This window comes from Cydia splendana, chromosome 9 (genome assembly GCF_910591565.1).
Source record: "Cydia splendana chromosome 9, ilCydSple1.2, whole genome shotgun sequence".
Classification (NCBI taxonomy): Eukaryota; Metazoa; Arthropoda; class Insecta; order Lepidoptera; family Tortricidae; genus Cydia; species Cydia splendana.
The window spans coordinates 2,697,602-2,723,123 of record NC_085968.1 but is presented as its reverse complement, the minus strand read 5'-3'; the positions used below and the strand labels follow the sequence as shown (position 1 = coordinate 2,723,123).

Here is a 25,522-nt window from a genome sequence, read left to right as displayed (position 1 = left end):
GATGTAAACTCGTGGTAGGGGTACAGAAAGCACCGGTCGTTAACATAAGCCGTTAATGTCCGCCGGTAGGTATTTGATGATGCCTAATCATTTTAATTTTAGTTACGAGCGAGGGGAACGAGCCGTAAATAATGCCGTCTCACAGACTACACAGATACCCTGTTTTGAAGCGTTTAGAGTAGAGATGCACCGGATATTCGATTAATATCCGGTATCAGCCTATCCGGCCATTATTTTAACATCCGGCCGGATACCGGATAGTGGCCTACTATCCGGCCGGATACCGGATAGTAACATTGCTTGACTTCGGAGTAAACAAAATTGGAATAAGAAACAGTCACAGTTATAATCGTACTCGTTTATTATTTTAAAACAATTTAAACTTTCCACTTACTTACACGCGCACTCATTTCGAACCTAGAAATAGTCCGCGCGAACGTTCACTACGAAACAGGTCAAAACCATTATGCAGGTGCACCTGAAAAACCGAAATGTAGGTATAGTTCCGCCGGCCTAATTTCCGGCGGCCGGATACCGAATATTCGGCCGATGGACAGGCCGAATATCTTGTATCCGGTATCCGGCCAAACAACTATCCGTTGCATCTCTAGTTTAGAGTCTGTTCGGAAAGTCTGTTGTTTTTCCGAACAGACTCTACAAGATGCGCGATGCATTGAAGTCAAAGTCAAAGTCAAAGTGTTTTTATTTGTGAGTATATGTCAAACTGATTACAGTGGCGGTAAATAAATACTTGTAGCACTATACCCTGCCTGATGGCGTACAAAAACTTGAATTATTTCCTTACATACTAACATGCGAAATAAATTTACATATCTATATATATATATACCTAGTCATTATTAATATTAAAGTCATATCAAATCAGAACCATTAAAATTATACAGCAAAAATTCAGAAATAGTGTAAAAACAATTATCAATTAAAAATGTCAGTAGTTTGTGCTTAAACTGATTTATGGGTAACATTCTGAATGGGACAGGCAATTTGTTATAAATCTTACTAGCTAAGCAGAACACACTTTTGCGCATTAGTGCAGTTTTTGCGTTGAGTTATTATACTTAACAATAGACAAAGGAGGCTAGTCCTAGTTCGGGGCCAGCTACAAATCTAATGACTATAATAAGCTAGACTGTCCTCTGTTATGGGCAATGGGCGGACAAAATCACTTTTGTTTATAAATTATTAAATATTCTACTGTTATTACTAACATAAATGATAGGTAAGCAATAAATAACTTTATGGACCATATGTTGTCTTAAAGAAATTTTAATTTAATAAATACGGTCTGTATCCCAGACATATTATATTCACAAAACAATAAAATAATCATACATATTTTTAGCTTACAAAATGAAAATATTCAGGTAAAAGCGTTTCTCAGAATAATAATGAAATGAAACAAACAAGTATTTAATTAGGTCGGATTTCTGTTACGCAGAATTTACCACGAACCGATGTATCCATATATGCATATATGTATATGCGTGGTATATTCTAGGATATGGCTAATGGCTCCTCTACACGATGGGCCATCATACCACTAAGATGGGCCAGCGTGTGACGTTTATAAATGTTATGATTATGAAATCAACAGTTAACCGAGTATTATAGAGATTCGAGAGGTATGCAAGTAAAATTTTTATTTTTTTTAACTGGTCTACCTACTGTTTTTCCACTCCATTTCCATTACCCGAAAACACCTTAATTTTTCAAATTGTGATCTTATTATAGTATATAGGTAGTTAGGTACCTACGTAAATTTTATAACGAGTTCTCAATAAACTAAGTTTGCTTTGGAAGGAGAAAAACAAACATGTACTTATCTCGTAAAATTAAAATTATTTTCAATTGAACACGAAATTTTCACGGAGATAATGAGTTTTACAATTAATTGGGTAAACCCAATATTTTCGAGACAAAATTACATTACCTTTGGCAATATTACCGGACTACCGGACACGTTCACTGTTCAAATTCAAACTATTAGCAATTACTGAATTTATTTGGAAATTGTCAAAGGAGCAATAAGCTCTATTGGGAATTGGGTTGTTATAAATTTTATAAAATAATATATTGTTCGTAAATATTCCGGATTTTGAATATCATTAATTCAGTAAAGGATAAAGGATAAAAAATAGTTTATTCAAGTAGGCATATTACAATGCGCTTATGAACGTCAAATAAACCTTTACCGGCTCCAACCGTACACCTCTGCCCCGAGAAGATTTAAATCCCCCCTCAATTGGAGGAGGGTATCCCAATATGGGACCGGCAACAAACTCGGCGGGACACATCTTTTCAAAACATTATTACATCTTATAATTAACATGCATTACGAGTAATTAAGAAAAATAAAATTTAAATTACTATATACCTAGTGTATTACCTAGTGTAGTACCTGTGTATATTAGCTATGTATTTTTATTTGCGTGGCTTGACTGAAAAGGTGGATTTTTTTTAAATAATTATCACTACACCTTATAAAACAAAGTCCCTGCCGCGTCTGTCTGTATGTATGTTCGCGATAAACTCAAAAAACCGGGCAAGTGCGAGTCGGACTCGCGCACGAAGGGTTCCGTACCATAATGCAAAAAAAAAACGAAAAAAAAAAGCAAAAAAAAAACGGTCACCCATCCAAGTACTGACCACTCCCGACGTTGCTTAACTTTGGTCAAAAATCACGTTTGTTGTATGGGAGCCCCATTTAAATCTTTATTTATTCTGTTTTTAGTATTTGTTGTTATAGCGGCAACAGAAATACATCATCTGTGAAAATTTCAACTGTCTAGCTATCACGGTTCGTGAGATACAGCCTGGTGACAGACGGACGGACGGACGGACGGACAGCGAAGTCTTAGTAATAGGGTCCCGTTTTACCCTTTGGGTACGGAACCCTAAAAACGACTGAACGGATTTCCAAGCGGTTTTGACCTATCTATAGAGTGATTCTTGAAATTTTCAGTGTGTAGTAATTTGATAAGGTTTTGTGTAACCCGCGCAGTAATGCAGCCGGCAGTAATGTCGCGCCGCAATAGGTACTGCAGTATTAACTATTGCAGTCGGAATTCGAACGGTACCTTTATAGTGGATGATCGCCCCTATTTCACCAACGTGACAGGTGCGACAATTCGACAAGTCTCATAGTTTCTGACGTCACAGGCATCCATGGGCTACGGTTATCGCTTACCATCGGGCGGGCCGTATTCCTGTTTGTCACCATCATTGTATTATTTAAAAAAACTTTATTGTATTGGCAAAAAACAGGTATTTCTCTTGCGATGTTTATGTCAAATGATGACAATTGTCACAAGATTTCAAAGAACTTTCAGTAATTCTTGACAGCAAATGAGTTCTGTCGGAATTTCGTGACAATTGTCGTATTTCTTGTGACAATTGTCATTAGCTTCGCAAAATAAATACTTATTAACTGGCGATATAGTGGAGTTTTTTTTTATTAACATGTTGGTGTCAAACAACCACACCGCCCGTCTGATGGTAAGCGGTTACCGTAGCCTATGGAGGCCTGTGACGTCAGTCACAGTGATGTCGACAGTTGTCGGACCTGTCACATTGGTGAAATAGGGTTAGCTTGAGTAAGATTTGAGAATAACCTCTAACCGCTGATTGTTTCGCCTTAGACACCCTTTCCACTCTAATCTTCGATAACACCCTCCCTTTCACGCATACCTACCGCTCTTAAAGAGTAAAAGAGACAGCACAAGGTCCCATTGTCCCCAAATAACAAATAACCACGAAATTTGCTTAACGTCACCCTTCGTTACTTACCGTTGCGCGGTTAAGAAATTAATGGCGGTCTTCACGTTGGTGCGAGCGGGACAACGCTATACAGATTGAGTTTTTAATTACCGGCAATATTTTGCGATGTGAATATATACCTAGACCAATTTTTAAACAAGCAGACATGTCTGCGAGCGATATTCCAAATTTTATACGCCACCCCAAAGGCACAGGGAAGGAATGCAAAGATTCAAGAGGTTCTGGTAGGTAGGCTTCCGTATTAGCTCAATTGGTTAGAACTTCGAGCAAACGCAAGGATAGCGGAGGTTGCGGGGTCAAGTCCTGGAAGCGTTAATTTTTCCATTTTTTTTTCCTTTAATATAAAATTTGTGAATATATAAGTCCGATTGAGCAACTTTTACTATGGGACTGACCCCGAAATCGCGAAAAAACCTGGCACTCCCAGAGAAAACATCAATTTGGCGAGCCAAAATCACAAAACAGCCAATTTTTTTCGTGATTTCGGAGTTAGTCCCATAGCAGAAGTCGCTTAAGCCCCCCATTCACACTCCTACCTTGTAGTCCGCCTCGTAGTCCGCCTCGTTGGGTAGGATTGTGTATGGGGGTTGCGGACTACGAGCCGTCCTACCGTTTAGCCATTTGTAGGACGGCTCGTAGTCCGCAACCCCCATACACAATCCTACCCAACGAGGCGGACTACGAGGCGGACTACAAGGTAGGAGTGTGAATCGGGGGCTTTAGTATGACCTGTATGTGACGTTCCACGGGAAAAGGAATCTTATAACGGTCGGCGATTACTTACGTCACGTTACACGTAGCACCGCTTGCCAACCGCTATAAGGTATCTTTCCCCGTGGAACGTCACATATTCATCTCGCAAATTATGGCCGGTAATTAAAACAGCCTGTACTAGTGCATAGCTGTCTCGCTCACACACCGGAGCGGCGCGGCGTCCGGTTAGGATAACTGTGATAGAAAATAGGCGAGTGAAAAAGGGGGGAGTTATTCGGCCATTGTATAATGTTGATTAAGTGCTAGTCGAAAGGTTTTAAAAAGGAAAGAGGCTGATTTTCATTTTTTTACATAATTGAATCGAGGGTTAAGGCCTTTAACGCGATAATGTATAAAATTTAATGCTGGATTTTTACCCTTTTTAGGGTTCCGTACCCAAAGGGTAAAAACGGGACCCTATTACTAAGACTCCGCTGTCCGTCTGTCCGTCCGTCCGTCTGTCTGTCACCAGGCTGTATGTCATGAACCGTGTCTAGCTAGGCAGTTGAAATTTTCACACATGATGTATTTCTGTTGCCGCTATAACAACAAATACTAAAAACAGAATAAATATTTAAGTGGGGCTCCCATACAACAAACGTGATTATTTGTCGTTTTTTGCGTAATGGTACGGAACCCTACGTGCGCGAGTCCGACTCGCACTTGGGCGGTTTTTTGTATTTTGTTTCTCTATCAGAATCATTGTTATACTATTGAGCGTCAAGAAGGCTAGGACCCATAGAGTTCTCTTTTATAAATTATCTGAAAGGTTCAACTCTCTACAATTTTATGCAGTTTGTGTAGGTAACGAAAATTAGATTTATTTAACTACATAATTATTTGTGTTTCAATAAAACCGGCCAGGTGCGAGTCGGACCTGCACACGAAGGGTTCCGTACTATTACGCAAAAACGGAAAAATAAATCACGTTTGTTGTATGGGAGCCCCACTTAAATATTTATTTTATTCTGTTTTTAGTATTTGCTGTTATTGCGGCAACAGAAATACAGTGAAAATTTCTCATCTGTGAAAATTTCAACCATCCAGCTATTCATGAGATAAAGCCTGGAGACAGACGGACATTGGAGTCTTAGTCCACTTTACTAAGACTGGGGAGGGGGGGGTGTAGGCGTTTTTACCCGTTGGGTACGGAAACCTAAAAATAGTTTCAGAATACCTAATAAAAGAATAGACTTCTATAAAGTCGTCAATACTAATCAATGTTATATTAAATAAGTCTAATTTTAATAACTTTACGTCACAAAGAAAACAAAAAAATTTCGTTGAGAAATTACGTAATAGTTTCGGACATGTTCTCTTTCATGTACACCAATATTTCCTAAAATTTCCTAATTTGTAACATTACACGTACAGCTTGGCAAAAAAGAGTAGAAATTAAAAAGTGGCAACACTGTAGTGTCGTCCCGTTCTCTTATATAAATTGATTTGAAAGGGACGACACTACAGTGTTGTTTTTTTTTAATTTCTACTTTTTTTGCCAGGCTGTAGTAATTTCACATACAACGATAACAATCCGAAGCATTCAACGAATACTAAACTAGAAAACAAATTAACAAACAATCCTAGTGCAAAACTGTAACGTTTAAATGTATACGAAAGTTGTAAGTTAAGACTGAACGGTTCAACTTTGCCAATAACAAGGGAAATAGTTTCCAATGTAATGCACCAGGCAAATGCAAGGGATGCGACACAGTCGATATTGATGTTATCGATAAAGTTTTCGATCAATCTCTTGCTCTATCTGTAGCAGAGTGACGTTTATGAACGCACTCCTATAATATAGACGGTCAAACAAGTTTGTCAGTAGATAAAGGCGCGAAATTCAAATTCTAGATGGGACGATAACTCTTCGCGCCTACATTTTTTAAATTTGCCGCTCTTTTCTACTGACGGAAATGTCTTGAGTATAATGTTTATTTATTTATTTATTTATTTAAACTTTATTGCACAATAAATGAAGAGTACAAATGGCGGACTTAATGCCTGAAGGCATTCTCTACCAGTCAACCATGGGCTAAACCGAAAGATCTAGTTGGTGCAGGCTCAGAATACTGTTACAGTAAATTTGGAAAGAAAAAAAAAACACTAAACTATAATATATGACATTATATATGTCACCGTAAAATTGTAAACACTCGTCAGTTTATAATCTCGCTAGTTAAATTATAAACTGACGGTAGGGAGATTACAAACTAACCTAACCTAACCTACGTTAAATTGTAAACTAACGGGTTCACAATCTTACGGTGTCATATATACATCATAAGTAATATTATACATAAATAAATAAATATACATACGTAAATATATACACATATATAAAAATATATATACATATATATACCCACTGTAAACATCATGAGGACGACTTATGAACCTGGTCAGACAGATGCTTGCGCAACATGCGCTTGAAAGAGAATTTGTTCTGGGCCTGTCTAATAGAGAGAGGAAGATCGTGCCACAGCCGGATTGCCTGGATGGTGAAGGAATAGGCCTGTTGCAAGTAGCAAAGAATCACGGAAATAATGGTTTCAAAGAAACATATATGTTAATATGATTCTAAAAAATGGCCCAATCTCAGTATAAACTGAAGGATTATTAATATATTCAATAAAATAAAACTGCAAAATTCTCCAATCGGCCATTATTACTGAAACGCCAATCAGAAGCGTTCCAAACAGTGACGTCATCAATCTATAACATATTTCTTAGAGCAACATAGACAACCTCATTGACCGAAATCCATACGTTCTCACCAAAGAGTTCGAAGGTGCAAAAAAAATGTTATTTCGCCACTAAACATTTATTACGTCCAAAAAATATTATTACACGATATAAAGGAGATTATCTATTTGTTATTATCTAAATAAAATGCTAAATAATACGATATTTCACAAACAAACTTTTTTAATTATTTGGCTGAATGGAACTATCATTGCCATGTTGGCTGTCGTAACTAGAAAAAATGAAAAATTAAAAAGTAAAACCGGCGCTCGGTGATTTTCACTCAAAATTTACTTGTATCTAAATAATTCATCTTAAATTGCAACCGTGTGAGAGTTTTTGTCTAAAATGAGTTATTGTGATAAATTTTTGTAATGTATTTATCATCCCTAATCGTAATATATGGTGCTGAAATAACAATATCATTCGGATTTAAGGGAAATTCGTAACTGTAAGTATGTAAACAATGTCTACCACCCTACCACCTACTAAATAGTGACGTCACAAATGTCGTGCGAGGCGTTTTCGCGCGAGTTTTAAACTAGCTATAATAAAATGCAATTATTTATGTTAAATCTTATGAGTATAGCTGAAATATTGTGTTTTACGGAACCAATACAAGTGTACCGACAATAATAAAAGGGATTTCAAAATTTGTCATCAGGCCTATTCGACATGAAACCTGTACGATGACGGGGCACAATAAGCTGAAGGCTACGGGAGGTTCGGAGATCTGTGCCGGGGCGCGGAGTCACAAATTTGAATTTGGAACGAAGGTAATCAGGGCAATGTTATCTATAGCTGTTACTTTGACAGCTCTCTCTCTCTTATTTATCTCATGACTAGACGCTACTTACTTTTAAATAATTTTACGCTTTAGACTCACTTGTTTTTAGTTTATGCTAGTTACTACTAAAATAAATACAAGAACAAGTTTATCAAGTGTTTTTATGAAGATACTGCACTTTTTATCTCTCTCTCTCTATTAATGAAGCTACTGCACTTTCTATCTCTCTCTATGGTATGGGAGCCCAAGAGGGGATTTTTGTGTTGTTGAGCGTGTCAGATTAAGATATGAGTGATATCGTGCTACCCGTGGGGTCTACCTTAACCACTTCTAACCGTCTACGTTGGTCCGTTGGATATGATGATGATGATGAGTATGATCAATATATTCATCTTTCAGAGTAAAATTAGGCTTAAACAGTTAAACACTCCCTTTAAAAACCTTTTTCCAGTGCCCGAACAGGGAACAAAGACGAACATAAACTTAAACGGTGGAGAAACATCGATAAAAACGTTCGAAACCGCGCCACTATGATTTATCAAAGCCGTGGAAGAAACCGTTTTATTACCGGGCCATAAAGCTGATAATGGATAAGTTATTGCCGGGAAACTATTTCAAATAGTACACTTGGGTTAGATTCGATTTTTGAACAAATGTAGCTTTTGTCGGGAGTTAAAAGCGTTTATTTCTGAGGAGTTAGTAGGGAATGTTTCAAACAATTTTTATTTTATGAATTATGATATAAGTAGGACGAACGAGGACACACGAGGACGAACGACAAAGGATGAGACGAATCACCGGTAAGTAAATACGACGCGAAATAATTGCTTACCACCACCAACACCAGAGTGCCTTTAAGATAGAAGTAGGATAGGATGGGAATATGTGTTGAAAAGACATATTAACTTAACACGTCAGTTAAGGATGTAGGTAAATTGTAAGCCTGATGGTCACCAACAAAACAGTACAACCCATAAAATAACAAATAACTAGTAGTTCGCCCCGAACTAAGAACTCGCATTCGCCGAATTTATGCCCATCAACTACACGTTTGCCTAATTTCATTTAAATTAGAACAAATTTGCTTCAATTATTGCATAACAAACAATCCTCTGATGGGGTTAGGGTTAAATCATCGAAATGCCGGGACGTGCCCCTAGCCAGCCGTGAAAAGTCGAATGTAAGGGCCGCCATACACGGACTGCTTTGAGCAGTCAGTGCCAACAGCTTCAAGCGGTCGCCGTTGGGTGATCTGTTTCAATACAAAATCGTCATTCGCAATACACGAACCGCTCAAGCAGTTGCAACTGCTTCGGGCGGTTGGCTGCGAGGTGAAATTTCATCATGCGGTCAAGCTGCAAAAGCAGTCCGTGTATGTTGATCACTGGGTTACTGCTCGAGCAGTCCGTGTATGGCGGCTCTAAAAACTTCGCTTCAATTGTTGGCTCGAAAAACAAGAGATAAATTGTATATTTGTTACAGCATACATGCATGATCTCTGCTCTGTGCCCTCTCTTGCATCAATGTATAGATGAGTTTCATTGAAAATTTGAATGACACCCCAAGAAATCCAGAAGCGAGCTGTGTATGATAGGGACCTCGACCCAATTTTTTGTCATCTTTTAGCATTTATTTTGAGAACTTTTATTCTGCTCTGTTATACCGGGTGTGCCCTGTAATACGAGCAAAAAATTAAACTGTAGGCTGTACTCCTCATACTAACCTACATTTGTTCAGCAACTTTTAAAAATAACTTGTGGTTTGATTTTTAATACACTTTAAAGTTTATTCTAAGACGCATTATTGCGAATTTTGTTATAATATGTTTATGGCGTGACAAGCAACGTCAATCACAATGATATGGCGTGGCGATGGCGTCCATTGAAGATAATATTTATTTTGTATGAAAATAGGGAGTCTAAATACTTCATATTTTTTTAAAGTTGTTTAACAAAAGTGTCACCGTTTGAAGAGTACAATCTATGTTTTAATTATTTGCTCATGTTACAGGCCACACCCGGTATAAAGCACAACTGAGGTTGGTACCCATAATTTTTTGGCTACCACGCACAATGGTCAAAATCTTTTGAAGAATACTTTACCCACCTCGATATATCGTGTAAGTACCATTTTAAACTAAAACTTTTTCTCACTCCACCCAGCTGAACTGCGAATCGACTTACTTATTCATTCGGCCAGACTAAAAGAACTGAAGACTGAGCTTTGCGAAACTTTTCGCTATCTCCACATAAATACAGACACAGTTCTTAATTTCTGCTTAAAACCTTAACAACTGTCAAACTTGCAGCACCAAGAAACAGGACATTAATCTTGGACGTACTTTTGTAGCTTGGGGCACGGTGCTGTTATTTTAAACAGTACTCTGTCTCTTTTAGGGTTCCGTACCCAAAGGGTAAAAACCGGGCAAGTGCGAGTCGGACTCGCGCACGAAGGGTTCCGTACCATAATGCAAAAAAAAAAACTAAAAAAAAGCAAAAAAAAAACGGTCACCCATCCAAGTACTGACCACTCCCGACGTTGCTTAACTTTGGTCAAAAATCACGTTTGTTGTATGGGAGCCCCATTTAAATCTTTATTTTATTCTGTTTTTAGTATTTGTTGTTATAGCGGCAACAGAAATACATCATCTGTGAAAATTTCAACTGTCTAGCTATCACGGTTCGTGAGATACAGCCTGGTGACAGACGGACGGACGGACGGACGGACAGCGAAGTCTTAGTAATAGGGTCCCGTTTTACCCTTTGGGTACGGAACCCTAAAAACGGGACCCTATTACTAAGACTCCACTGTCCCGTCTGTCACCAGTATCCCATGAACCGTGATAACTAGACAGTTTTCACAGATGATGAATTTTTGTTGCCGCTATAAAAACAAATACTAAAAACAAAAAATATAAATATTTAAGTGGGGCTCCCATACAACAACGTGATTTATTTGCCGTTTTTTGCGTAATGAAAATTATGTTATAATAATGAAAATTTAGAATAAAATTAGAACTAGGGAAAGGAACACAACCACAAATAATACAAGGGAAGATGCACGGTAAAAGAGTCGGAGGAAGAAGTTCTTCTTGTTTTCATCGATATTCATCGGTGGTTTATGGTTCCAAAAAAGCTCACGGTAACTTTTCAGAGCTGCTGTGTCGAAGGTTCATTGCTACGATGATTGCCAAACTTTAATAGCAGACGGCACCAAAAAAGCGTAGTCAAAATACTGTTTCCCAAAACTAAACTTTGTTACTCCCGACGTGCATTAAAACTTCCGTTAACTTTTACATTATTTTAACCCAGCTATAATGAGCTGGCTAGTGGCTAACCCGAGTAATGTCGGAAAACGTCGGATTTAATTGTCATTTGAGGATTTTAGTCAAGACTTTTTAATTGGGTCGTCTCTTTCATTTGCGTGAGTGATCTGTAAACTGAGAATGACTTTTGAACTGTGGAACTGTTTACTTTCTGAGCGAAAGTGTCAGCTTAATTACATTGGAGATATTAAGAGGGGGTATAGAGCCAGGAAATTAGAAGGGGAGAACCGATATGGCGCGCCGCGCGAAACTTGCGACGGAACGGACGGTTTGCTTGCATCGCGAGGTATCTGACGTTAGACCGGGCCGTGTCCGGGCCGGAGCTTCCGGCGCATCGTTTTCTATGAAAAGCATCACGTGATTGCCTGTCATGTCATAGAAAAGTAAGCGCCGGCCCGGTTTAACGTGAGTCATCCTTAAGTTTAGCATTTTGGCGGCGGGTTCGTTTGAATCTTCATCATCATCACCATATTAGCCAGACGTCCACTGCTGGACATAGGCCTCCCCCAAAGAGTGCCACAATGACCGATCTTGCGCCACCCGCATCCAGCGGACTCCCGCGACCTTTACCAGGTCGTCAGTCCACCTTGTGGGTGGTCTACCCACGCTGCGCCTTCGTTTGACTCTTAATTAGTATTAACCTCTGCCAAGTCAGAAATAATAACAAGCCGTCTAAATGTGTTTGTAGGGCTTTACTAATCCTTTTAACGGACACTTTTCTGCAAGCGCATAATTGGCAGCTCTCCAAACGCTTCCTTCCAATTGCTAATCGATCGATCGCGAGTCGATTTCTTGTGGTGCAAGGACAGCATAATAAAACACTATCAATACTATCATGTTGTTCCTGTCACACAATGTTATATAACATTTTATAACAGCCATTTGATTGTGGGAGCACCATTATATAGACCGCGGACTAGCAACAGATTTCCATGACCAATAGCATCCCGAGTTAAAACTAGTAAAGTGGTTAAAGGGGATGTGTAATGAACCCTCGTGGACGTCAGCTGCCGCCCCGTTGGTGGGTTGAGGAACTGCAGTCACACAAACACGTAAAAAAATTGTTATCCCGATTTAAACTTGTCAGGAGAAGTTTGCGCCAGGCCCGCGGTTTATTAGAAAACCAGTAGAGATATTTTTTCTATTTGTCTCGCTCGCTATCTTTCTATCTCGCTTGTATTTGCGTTTTATCCCGATTGCAACTTCAGACCTCTTAGCCTGACTTGCGTTGTCGCGCGCGCCTCCATGTGTCAAGTGCGACTTCAAGTATGGAATTCAGGTTCTGCTTCGGAGATAATGAACAATCAAAATTCGTCCGTATACTTAAGGGCCTGCCGCAAACATCGAAAATCGAAATTTCGTCAGGAATTTGCCTCCCTTTCACTCTTGCACGTTGCACGTTCGACCGACAGAGAGGTAGATAACGAATTCGATATTTCCATTTTCGATGTTCGCGGTACGCCTTTTCGCCTAAACTAAGCAGCGATAGTAATAACAGCACACGAAAGTCCTGAATCACCTTTTGTGTGGCCGCAATCAGTTTCGCCCCTCGTCACGTATTCTTGTCATTTGATCTTGAACCTTGTTAAAAATAGCACAAAGTGCTTTATTGCTTGCTTTGTTTAATTGCGGTTGACCTTTCTTTGGACTGTATCGAGGATAAGTGTTGCCAGAAAAAAGAGAATTGAAATCCCGTTTGAGCTATTATGGACCGAGTTAACATGTGTTAAGGTTTAAATTTGTACGGGTTTTAAAAAGGGTACAACATATACAAAACTTGTTGTAATTGGTGTGGCATGAACTAAAAGTAGAGATGTAAGTTTTACTTTAAGACATACTGACTAATAATGAAATAAACTTTGCTCGTTTGGATCCATGCCAGAATGCAGTGATCATATTTTACTCTAGAAATTAAATTAAAAATAAGAAACCGGTTAAGCGCGAGTCTGGCAAGTACAGAAAATAAATATTATAGGACATTAAGCCCCACATAAGCTCAATAAGGCTTGTGTTGTGGGTATTTAGATAACAATATATAAAATAAATAACTATTTATAAAAACTTAAATACAGAGAAAACACCCATGGTGACCCATGACTCAGGAACAAATATCCGTGCTCTGCTCATCACACGAATAAATGCCCTTGCCGGGATTTGAACCCAGGACCATCGAGTTTACTAGCTACACTACCGACTTAGGCTAATCAGGTGGTCAAAGGAAATATTCTATACTTATATATGTCGAGTACCGATGGTCTCAAAGGCGGTGGGCGCGTGGGGGTAGTACGATAATGTATTACTTCACAGCTAAACCAGTATGCTACCATTGCTACCAGTGCATGAAATAAACATTAGGACTCGTTAACCATACTAGTGCCTACTATACTTCAGTACTAAATGTTTAAAAGAACTAATTGCTATTTTTAACTCAAGGGCGATATGAAAGTAAAAAGAAACCGTTTAAATCTTTATTCAAGTCAAACTAGGCCGGCTTCAACCCTACATATCTGACCTGAGAAGATTTAGCCCTATATGGGACCGGCAACTAACTCAGAGGGATAAATCTTTTCAAAACAAGTTAAAACAACACATAACACATCATTTCTTTATTTCACAAAAGTAAGCTTCTAATGAAACATAATAATCAAAATAACACTTGAAATAAAACACTTAGCTAAATGGTTAAAGAACGCGGGATTCTATAAGCTATCAGAATAATCCTTCAGGTATAAGCCTTCAGGAACGCGGCGAGTTAGGCACGAGGTTGGCTAACGAGTACATCCGATCTCTAGCGCGGTCCGATCAAGAAGAACTACCAGCGGCGGAGCCTCTCCGCTCCCGCCTCAGTCAAGTTGGCAAACCTGCTCGACCAGTCTACCAACATACCGACAAAAACGCCAACTCGTGCCTACGCTCACTCGAGAGAAACCTCTCGACGTTCGAAAGCCTTAAACCTGTCATCTCAGTTCAACAACACGCCAATAGATGGCGTTACTCTCTACGCAACTTTATTTCAACAATGCGCCAATAGACGGAGTTACTCTCTACACAACTTTATTTATTTTGTTACAACCAAATAATACGTAGCTCAACATTGCTAATGGATTTTATACAGGCGTCTAAAATAATGAACTATAACGCTGCAATACGTCTTTCTGGTGTTAGGGTCCGACATATATAAATAATAAATAAATAAATATTATAGGACATTCTTACATAGATTGACCAAGTCCCCCAGTAAGCTCAAGAAGGCTTGTGTTGAGGGTACTCAGACAACGATATATATAATATATAAATACTTAAATACATAGAAAACAATCATGACTCAGAAACAAATATCTGTGTCATCACACAAATAAATGCCCTTACTGGGATTCGAACCCAGGACCATCGGCTTCACAGGCAGGGTCACTACCCACAGGCCAGACCGGTCGTCAAAATATATATTACATCACTGAACTTTAAAAACTAAAGTATCGAACTTTTACGAAAAGGTAAACTTTCAAGTGGTCACGCCATGTTTGAATTAAGTATAAACAAATCGATTGATCCACTAACAATCAACTATTAATCGATAATCACTTGCATAATACACATATAAGTAGTCCCGTTTGAAGTTTCGTCTACCTATTTATTTAGACAACTGAACACCCATTATAATAAACTGACAAGAACCTTATCCCAAGGAATTAAAGGCTATATTTGAACAGCTCACGGTTGACATAGAACATGGGTGGAACACGATACTTCTAAATTCAAAACAAGGCGATCTCTTACGCTACGGATGTTCGAATCCGATAGTTGGGATCAGGGATTAGGTTCAACAGACAACGCATTATAGTTTACTAAAATGCACAATCATCACACATACTGGAAAATGCTAGCTGGAATTGTTTTTATCGCAGATGTAAATGACAGTTCAATCGTCCCTAAGGGTAACATTCCATTTCTGACCGCAGCTGCACTACTGGTACTGAACGCGTCGCTGTTACTGTCAATTTCCATAGTAAAATTGACAGTAGTGCAGCTGCGGTTGGAAATGGACTGTCACCTTAATTGTCCAACAGATCATGACATTGTGGTATACCTACACTACTGAGGAGGTGCCGTTTACAAAAATCTATGCAGCAAATAATGTAATTCAATTCAAGTCGTAAAACGTAGACGTAACTGAAATAAGAAATAAGTCTGTGTACAGTGTAGGTCCTACTCAAGTACCACTAAAGAACAATAGTTCCTCAATGAAAAATTAACACTAGTTCCTAAATGCAAAATAGGAATGGCTATCATATGCAGCAATTCTTGAGAACAGATCGTATAAAAGTGGCCCAAAAATAAGTACGTTGACCAATGACCATTTTTCTTACCGAGGCATATTGTTGATATTTTTAACAAACGTTTGCGTTGGAGTATTGTATCAATGCTAAAGGTTTTTTTTTACCTATTTGTGTGTCCCACTGCTGGGAGAAGGCCTCCCCTCTCCCTTTCCCTTTCCAATCCTCCCTGTGCTGAGCAAGATCCCGCCAATCCCCCTGAAACGCATTCAAGTCATCCCGCCATCTCTTTCTCGGTCTGCCTCTGCCACGACTACTCTGAGGATGCCAGCTAGTGGCTATTTTGGCCCATCTGTCATCATTCATTCGGCAGACATGTCCAGCTCAGTCCCACTTATCCCAACGTCTTTATTCAATTCAATATTTTTATTTCGAATAAAAAAATCCATATTATTGTTATCCCAACATAAAATAAGAAAAATATTCCTAAAAAACTTTTGCCAACTTATTTTTGGCTCACTGTGCACTTCGGTCTATCTCTACTAGTCAGGTAAGTGATCTGCGATCAGGAAACTATGCTGTCGAAACGTCTTGAGCTGCCTGATTTACAAGCAGTATCGAGTATCCGGATCTCATCCTCTACGTCGATACTAGAGCTGCAGTGCCTGCTTAATGCATTTTCATATTTTACATGCGAAAGTATAGCCTGTCCGATTTCTAAGATCAAGTTCGCCATACATTTTACTGTGGCGTACTTGATCTTAGCAAAACGGACGCACTATAACTGTCGGCCAGTACCTCTACCACCAGTTTTGACATTGACATATTCAGTCACGTCTAATTAACTTACTTTCTATGCATCTCGCTCGTACTCGCATAGCAGTGCAAGCGACATGTATAGAAAGTAATTTACGTAGACATGAATGTCAATGTCAAAACTGGTTGTAGCCGTACTGAAAACGTCACTTTTGACAATTTTATCACTCTTCAAAAACGTCACTACATATCCGACCCATATCGTATCGTTAGCAAATTTTTGACGTACCTAAGTATCTTAAGACGACGACTTTTTGACGACCGGTCTGGCCTAGTGGGTAGTGACCCTGCCTGCGAAGCCGATGGTCCTAGGTTCGAATCCCAGTAAGGGCATTTATTTGTGTGATGAACACTAATATTTGTTCCTGAGTCATGGGTGTTTTCTATGTATATAAGTATGTATTTATCTATATAAGTATGTATATCGTCGTCTAGCACCCATAGTACAAGCTTTGCTTAGTTTGGGGCTAGGTTGATCTGTGTAAGATGTCCCCAATATTTATTTATTTTATTTATTTATTTAAGGGGCCCACAGATTACCAGTCCGCCGGACGATATCAGCCTTTCAGTTGTTCGGAGCTGTCAAATTTTGTTTTTAACTGACAGGCCGATATCGTCCGGCGGAGGCGGCGGATTGGTAATCAGTGGGCCCCTTTAAACTTCGAATCAGGCCGTGTGTCTGTAAAAAAAATAAATGCTGCTGCAGTAATGCTGCCGACTGAAACGTCATATTGAAATATCAATAATCTTTTTGACTTCCTAAAATCCAGCAAAATTTACTTCCCTCCTATTATCTCAAAAGTTACCTATTATCTATTATATTTAAAAAAAATGCCTATTATAATTTATTGCTTTCCGTAACCGTGCCTTTACTGGGCTAAAAAGATAAACTAACAAAAAAAAACAAATTTAAAAATAAATCTAAAATAGAGTTAGACCCAGAAAAGTCAGCAACGCTTTTGATAGCATACGCAGTGCAAGTGTTATTTATACGTCATAATAACATAGAAGAAAATAACACTTGCATTGCGTGTGCTATCAAAATCGCTGCAGACTTGGTTTGGTCTATATCTCTACATGTACTTTGTGGAGCCCTTCGAGAATAACAAGCGTGTCATTGTCATTAGCCACCCCCGGGGACCCACATCTGTCAGCGCATTAATTTTAACATATTCACTTTTTAATTTCTTGAAGCAACGGGGTAAAGACACATGCGTGGTTTTGGTTAACTATCTGTACCGAAATCGTGAGAATTTTTTTTTTTCAATAAAGATAATTTATTGTCTTATTATTTAGTACCTACCTATTATTTTATGTGAAATATACATTGTGTATTGAAGTATGTGAGTGTAAAGTAAATGAGTGTGAATTGAAGCCCGAAGCCGAAGGCGAGTGCTCAATTAACACGGGTAAGTACGTAATTCCTGTGCCGCCCGTGGCACAAACAATGTTTTGTACACTTGTGAGGGAAAAAAAGGGTAAACTAAACTTCTGCCCAATTTCGTACGTAGGTACATTACAGCCTTAGGTCGAAATTTAGGTTTTACGGACCGTATCGCCTACATGTCATAAACATTATACCTTTAACGAGCAAGTGTGATGAAGATTAATGGTGCTCCCACATTGGCTGTTTTAAATTGTTATATAACATTGTGTGACAGAGACAGCATGATAAAACACTATCAATACTATCATGTTGTTCCTGTCACACAATGTTAACATTTTATAACAGCCAATGTACCCACATTGCACCATAAGTCTTAGTTTTGAATGAATGAATGAATGAATATTTTTATTTCGTGTAACACATGGACACATTTTTATTAGTAGAGCTTACAAACTAAGGGGTTAGTAGGTACAGGAAAAAAAGTTTTCCCTTCTAATGAAACTTTTCTCATCCTGCCGCTGCCCCTAAAGTCTAAACACTGTTAACTGATATTTCGTAAGCCTTATTACAGAGGCCATAGGGTTCACATATGGTCAGCTAAGAGTGTTCTACGTTATAGTAATTATATTTTAATCACCCTTGAGTGACAGTGACAGGGGGAGGGCTAGTGATAAATATAACATTCTTGTAATTAAGTACGGGAGAGAAGGGATTTTAAGAACTTAGGTACCTATTTGTAACTAGTGGACCCGAGCTGTAATTCTAGCCCCCATAGGTCCGTCATTTTCAAAGTTTCCATAAATTTATTTTAATTGATAAAATGAACTATTTCATTAATATTATTGAACCTGATTACAAAATTTCCCCATAATCCGCGGTTGACAAATGCGTCTTGTAGCGGAAGAAATAATATAATCCATTCTCCAGGAGCTCAAGGTTGCACAAAGACTTTCGGCAATTGTTCACTCTCGTATCCTTACCTACTTCGGTCACGTTACGCGCAGGGAAGACGACGCCATGGAGAGGCTTGTTGTTCAGGGCAGAAAGGATGGCACAAGAACAAGACCCAGATTGCGGCCCTCAATGAGATGGACCGACCAAGTTAAAGCTCTCACCGAGTCATCTTTAAATATGTGCCTGCGGAATGCAATAGATGAGAAGCTTGGCGGGAAACAACAAAAAAAGCCGTACAACGACCTCAATGACCACGACTGCTCTGACAGGAGTATCCGACTAAGAAGAAGAGGAAGAACATCCGGACATAGAAATCAGTTTTGACCAAGCCGAAACGGAGACCTTTCGCTACACTCGTCAATATCGTCAGCATTTTATCCGCAAAAAATGACAATGATAGTCTCGTAGGTACTTTTAATGATTTATTTTAGGTGAGAATTCCAGGATCTATGAGTAAACTAAGTTTTTGTGTGCCAAATCAGATCCAAACTTCAATACAGGTAACTTTGGCTGTGGGATATGTGTGGCTGGACTTTACTTTGGGGCCTGTTTACACATTGACTAGTATTTAGTCCGATTTTATACATTTGCCACTAAACGCAAGTAGAAATTTTATGAACTCGCTATAAACACTAATCATTTAATCAATGTGTAAACTGACCCCAAAGTGAAGTTCAGCCACACTTTATCCGCAGCCACAGTTACCCGTTCGCCACGCTTACCTTAATTATATATTAAAAAAGTAATTAATTAAATAATCCACGCAACCCCAATTACAAAATAAGAGGTGAATAAACTGAATTAATTGAATTATCCCTCCACCAACTCATTAAACTTTAAATATCACTCATCGAAATTTAATACAATACGTTACCTACAGATGTGCCAAATTTTGATAATGATTATTAATTGAGGTAATTCGTTCCAAGGGTTAATAAGTACTCGGTGAAATATTTGCCACTTAATTTGTAAGACAAATGAGGATTATGAGAGTAAGTAATTGGGATTGTTGAGAAATTGCTAGATATAAATAAAACTAGAGTCTGCCGACTAAAGTAAGCAAGTAATCGAGAGTTATTTTTCAGATTAATGCTGTCTGGATTTTTGGACACATTAATACTGTACAAACGCCTGCTTTGGTGCTATGCCATCAGTGGCGGATTTGCAGTCTTTGCCGCCCTAGGCCCCAGGCCCTGTAGCCGATCTTTCTCAGCACCCATCATATTGATCATTATTTTGAGTTATTTCTTGTTATCATCAGCAAATTTTTTGGCCTACTGGGCCTTAGGACAAATGCCATTATGCCATAAAAAATAAAACTTTAACAAAAACAAAACCCTTGTGCATTTTGTAGTCAGTAAAGATGTTCCAGAAACTTACCAATTACCCCAATATGACGTCAGCGGCGAATTACGTAACGAGACCGAACACTAAAGCCTTTTGGTAACTTGCACTAACTTCCCAATTTCGAGTAAAAACTAGTATAATTTAACCTCTAAAGGCTTTAAGAGTCCCTATACCTGTGGCGATCTCTAATCATAAGACTGCGGTCAGATTCAACTCCGTAAAACTTTTCATAATAGTATGGTTTGACGGAGTTTAATTATAAATATAATAATCAATTATAAATTATAAATAATTGAATTAAAAAAGCTTTATAAAGCTATAGCTTTATATTGCCGATTCCGCGTCGAAAGGTATGGCGAGACCCTAAGTCCGTAACAAGTGTCATTTTGTATGGGATTTTGAGTTTCCAAAACGTCCCGCTTGGCGCGCTGTTCAAAATCCCATACAAAAATAGACATAACCCAAACGCGAACGCTCGTCACACTATCGAATGAAAGGACCATGGGCAATTGGGAACTTTGTATGGAGCCTGGACCCAACGCCAACAAAAATCATAGTAAGGTCATTAGATAGGCATTTCTATCTACTTCATTTTGTTCTATGGGCACCAAGCGGAATTCCATTGCAGAACTGAGATATTGGTAGTTTAGCCAAAATGTCGTCACCCTTATTACCTAGGCAATTAATTGCAGCATGGTAGATGTTCGCGCACCGCCGGGCGAGCACACCGAATGATTTGCCGCGCTCGCCCGGCGGTGGACTCTATTGCCTAGGTAATAAGGGTGACGACATTTTGACTAAAATACCAATTACTCAGCTCTGCAATGGAATTCCGCTTGGTGCATATAGAACGAAATAAAGTACAGAGAAATACCTATCAAATGACCTAACTCTCAACTCTGTTGGTTTTGGGGCAATTTTGACGCATAGTAAGGGGCCCACTGATTAACAGTCCGCCGGACGGTATCGGCCTGTCAGGTAGAACAAAAATTTGACAGTTCCGAACAACTGACAGGCCGATACCGTCCGGCGGACTGTTAATCAGTGGGCCGCTTTACACTGGGGGTTCTAGTAAGTTCTTTAAGCATTGAGAATAGGTAATACAAAATACCAAATTATATTTGCATTTGGTCCTGAATAATTAACAATGTAGTACATCTCGCTCGCTTGCCATTTAACGCGAATTTAGAGCCGCCATAAAAGAAAAAATCACCAACTGTCAAGATGACACTTCATATATTTTGCGCGCGCCTCACGCATCTGCCGCATACTGTTAGTAAATTAAGTTTTATCGAGTATTACTAGTTTTTCCCATGCAGTTATACCTAAAAAAGACGATATGCAGTGCAATGTGTACATGGAAAGTGAAATTTGTAAATATCGCATCATCACAATGTACAGCGTTGTACATCTTTACGGATGATTTAATCAGCATTGGTGTTCAGCATAGTGTTCAGCTGGTAAACAAAAGTAGTCTTCATTTTCCAAATTTTTGCAACTATAAGGTGCTAAAAGTGTTCCCGTGGGGAAACTTGGAGGTCTAATACAATAGTCGTGTACTTAACCTCACTTTATTATAGAGTACCTATACAAAGTTTTTGCCAAGTTTTTATACATACTCGTGTGACGAGTTTGTCTATGTCCGTGGGACATTGTTGGAGGTGTTGGCTTAAAGATATTCACATGTCGAGTGGCGACATATTGTGCTTCATTCTATAGAGAAGATAGACATAGGTCCGTGGGACATGGTTTGAAAATATTCACATGTCGCGTGGCGACATTGTGCTTCGTTCGTGGAATGAAGGTCAGATCTTTTTCAACTCACTTTAACTATAATATAATGCTTATTGCATAGCAACATTGTTTGAAAATAATCACATGTCGCGTGGTGACATTGTGCTTCGTTCGTGGAACGATGGTCAGATCTTTTTCAACTCACTTTAACTATAATATAATGCTTATTGCATGGCAAAAAGCCTATCGTCCGTGGGACGAGCAAGAGAATCTACTATTCGATAATAAAATGGATTACATGTGAATGATGTGAAAAACATGTCATCCGTGGGATGATAATTTGTGAATCGTTTTGTATTATAAAAATAAATAAGAAATGACATTAGCACACTAGCATTAGCACAGTCATGGACGTGGTCCTGTTTCATGTACATACTATAACATAAATAACACAAGCATATTCTAATATAGACAGTGATATTCTGTCATTAACAAGCCCGCTAGCGGCATTAAACATTATTGTATGCTAATTAAGTATATACTTACTGTTTACAAATAATAACAATATTCTGGATGCTGTTGGAAAAATGTCTCTGGATTAATGTCTATGCTAAGCATTTATAATATGTGCTGAACCCTTTTAAGGCTTAAGAATGGCCCACCATTTTTATTCTGTAACCTGCACTAATACAATAAAATAAATAAGTGACTTGGCAGTGTATATCACACACATATACTAGTGTACAAAAGAATGGTATTTAACAGCCTTTATAAGGACTAGATCCAAACCACTGCCTTATTGTGAAAGGTCATATCCCGGGGTTAATGGCTTATACTTTTTTCACTAACACTTACAAGTTTACTATAGCTTTAGCTTGTTTCATAATATCATATTGTGTGAATACAGTTTGGTAAATTGCCATACAAATTTACTAATAAATTCTAATATCATAAGGAGACATCATAACATAACCCTTCAAGGGCTACTAATTTATTTTAGCCACCTTCATAAAAATATAAATGAAAATGTCACAATTATAACGTGAACAAAACTATGAAATGTCCCCGGATAGCTCAGTCAGTTGAGCAATGGAATTTTAAGTTCTCGAAGCCCTATTCGGTGAACAAGTGAAAACGATCAAACAAGACATATTTTCTATTTACTTCAGAAAAATGTATTATATATTGAATTAAGTCGAGAGTTTATTATTACTTTCAAATGTAAGATAATGAACAGTATGTTGTATAAAATACAAGACTGTAGGTGAACAAGGATACAATACCAACACTATGCTTATGAAATTTGATGGATATTTAATATCAATTAAATTATAGCACAATGCTTCAAACTCATTTATTAATCAAACTTTCAGGCCTTTATAAGACAGTGGTAACATTTATTTATTTTTTGGAACCCTTTTACAAAATGATAGGGTTCAGTTTAGCACAAGCTCATGCCCATTAAAGGGCAGACTTGAATACATTTGTGATAAGAAAGAAGAAATAGTTAGGTTGGTAGGTAATATAATAAAATATAAGTAGGTAGGTAGGTAGATAATTAGTTAGGTTTATAGGTAAGTATGTAATAGTTATATTACATTTCCCAACTTTTGAACATTAGTGTCCCCATTACCTTGTTGTATTTGTTTTTTAAAGGGTCAAGAGAAAGCTACCAAATTTCTATAGCAGAATCCATGAGATTTTAAAACAGTAACGGTCTTAGCTAACTTTAAGGCCAAAACATAAAATGAAATAATATTATTACTTAGGTATTTATTTATATCTGTGTTTGAATGTTTGATACCTCTTGGTACTGTAAAATTACTTTGAACGGTTGGGGGGCTAATGATAATGGGTCAGGTCCATCAGAGACAATTATCGATAGTAGAGCTGAAATGAAAGAAGGATTGGATTCCGAAAGTAAAATTATGCTTTATGCCCATTTTATGCCATAATGAGCAATAGATATTTTTCTTTTATCTCTAATGATCTAAGTAATCAATTATAATTGTATAAATAATCAGTAGTGAATTGAAACAATTTCACAAGTATAATAAAATTTACAACAGATCATTTTGTTGCATTTATATGTTTTGCTTTATACTCTCTGTACGAATATGATCAGTAAAGACCCAACAGAAAGTGGATAGATAGGGACACCTCTCAGCAGTCTTACGACTGTCCAAGCTGATCTATGAAGATATTTTCACTTAACAGAACATTCGAGACAAACTGTCTATCTTTAATAACTCATAAGCTCATAACTATGTTATGTAAATAGTCATATTCTGTTTTTCTTAGTACCTATTTAGAATTCTCGAGGTGTATGCACATGTTGTAAGTGATTTGTGGTTTTTATTATGGGATAGTGCACGAAACGTCACAGACCGATCCACATACATATGTGTGGTTATTATTTCACACAGTCCCTAAATAAATGTTTTACATTATTTGACCTAATTACATGTTGTTTTGGTTTAAATTGCTTATTTTGTTAGATTCTGTAGTGGTTGAGAAATACTTGAACAAATAATTGAAAGAATGATACCCAACAGGATCCTCTTTTTATATAAGTACTTACCTCTAGACATTTATAATAAATAAATAAAATATTCCCTATGCATATGTCCAGCAGTGGACATCCTCTGGCTGATATGATGATGATGAAATAAAATATTAAAATATAATACAAAGTGAAACTTGTTGTAGCTAGGAAAGCAATTTATTATATTTTAAGTGTAGGCTATATAAATGGTAATACCCCTTTTAGCATAGTTAGGAAGTGACTACTTAGTTAGCTTAGTTAAGTGGTTACTTAACAACTTTTTAAATAAGGATACTTAAATCCCTTCCAACATAAACTATCTAGTGTTAAGTCACCATGTAGTAACAAATTTACTATATTTAGTTGAAACAACTCCAAACATGTCTCAAGATACTCCAACCGGGGAAAGAAGAGTTGTATTCGGATTTTAGAATATGGACATGCAATAAATTACGCTTAATTGCATGCACGAGAAGCAATGCGAATCTATTTAATTTTGAGGGTGTATGACACGAATAATAAATCAACTTGAGATTTTGAAACTAAGATTACAGGCCTAGATACTTCTTATTTCAACAAATAGTACAATTCTTTTTATGTTTATTTAGAATAGCAATACTCTTTGAAGACCTGAGATAAAGAAATATGACTATTCAGACACATTTGTTTATGAATAAATAAATAAAAGGAAGGAAATGAAATACGTACTTATTGGAATAAACGAATACAATATTAGAGAAAAATATGGCATCATAATATCTTAAAACCTTGTCTTACGTATCTTAGACAAGTAACAAGAAAGTATAAGGTAAATAGTAACAATTCACATGTCTTCCTTCTTTTATGGAGGCTTTATATTTATATACCATAATATAGGTACATTACTTAGATGCTACTTAGTACTAAAAGAGGGAGTAATAATATTTCTATATTTTCTTTACATAATGGAATTATCATGTCTCACATTGGTTAAGGTAAAGATCACAAGGGCAGGTCTCACCAGTGAATATAATGTTTTATAACGAAGGGATGCTCCAGATAACTAGTCTGCTACTTT

General features: G+C 37.7%; 1 protein-coding gene across 1 annotated transcript in view; it reads right to left on the bottom strand.

Annotated features, from left to right (window-relative positions):
• The window catches only part of LOC134793353 (glutamate receptor-interacting protein 1), a 516,543-nt gene that overhangs the window by 357,604 nt on the left and 133,417 nt on the right, over positions 1-25,522 (bottom strand). The gene's annotated exons all lie outside the window — the stretch shown is intronic.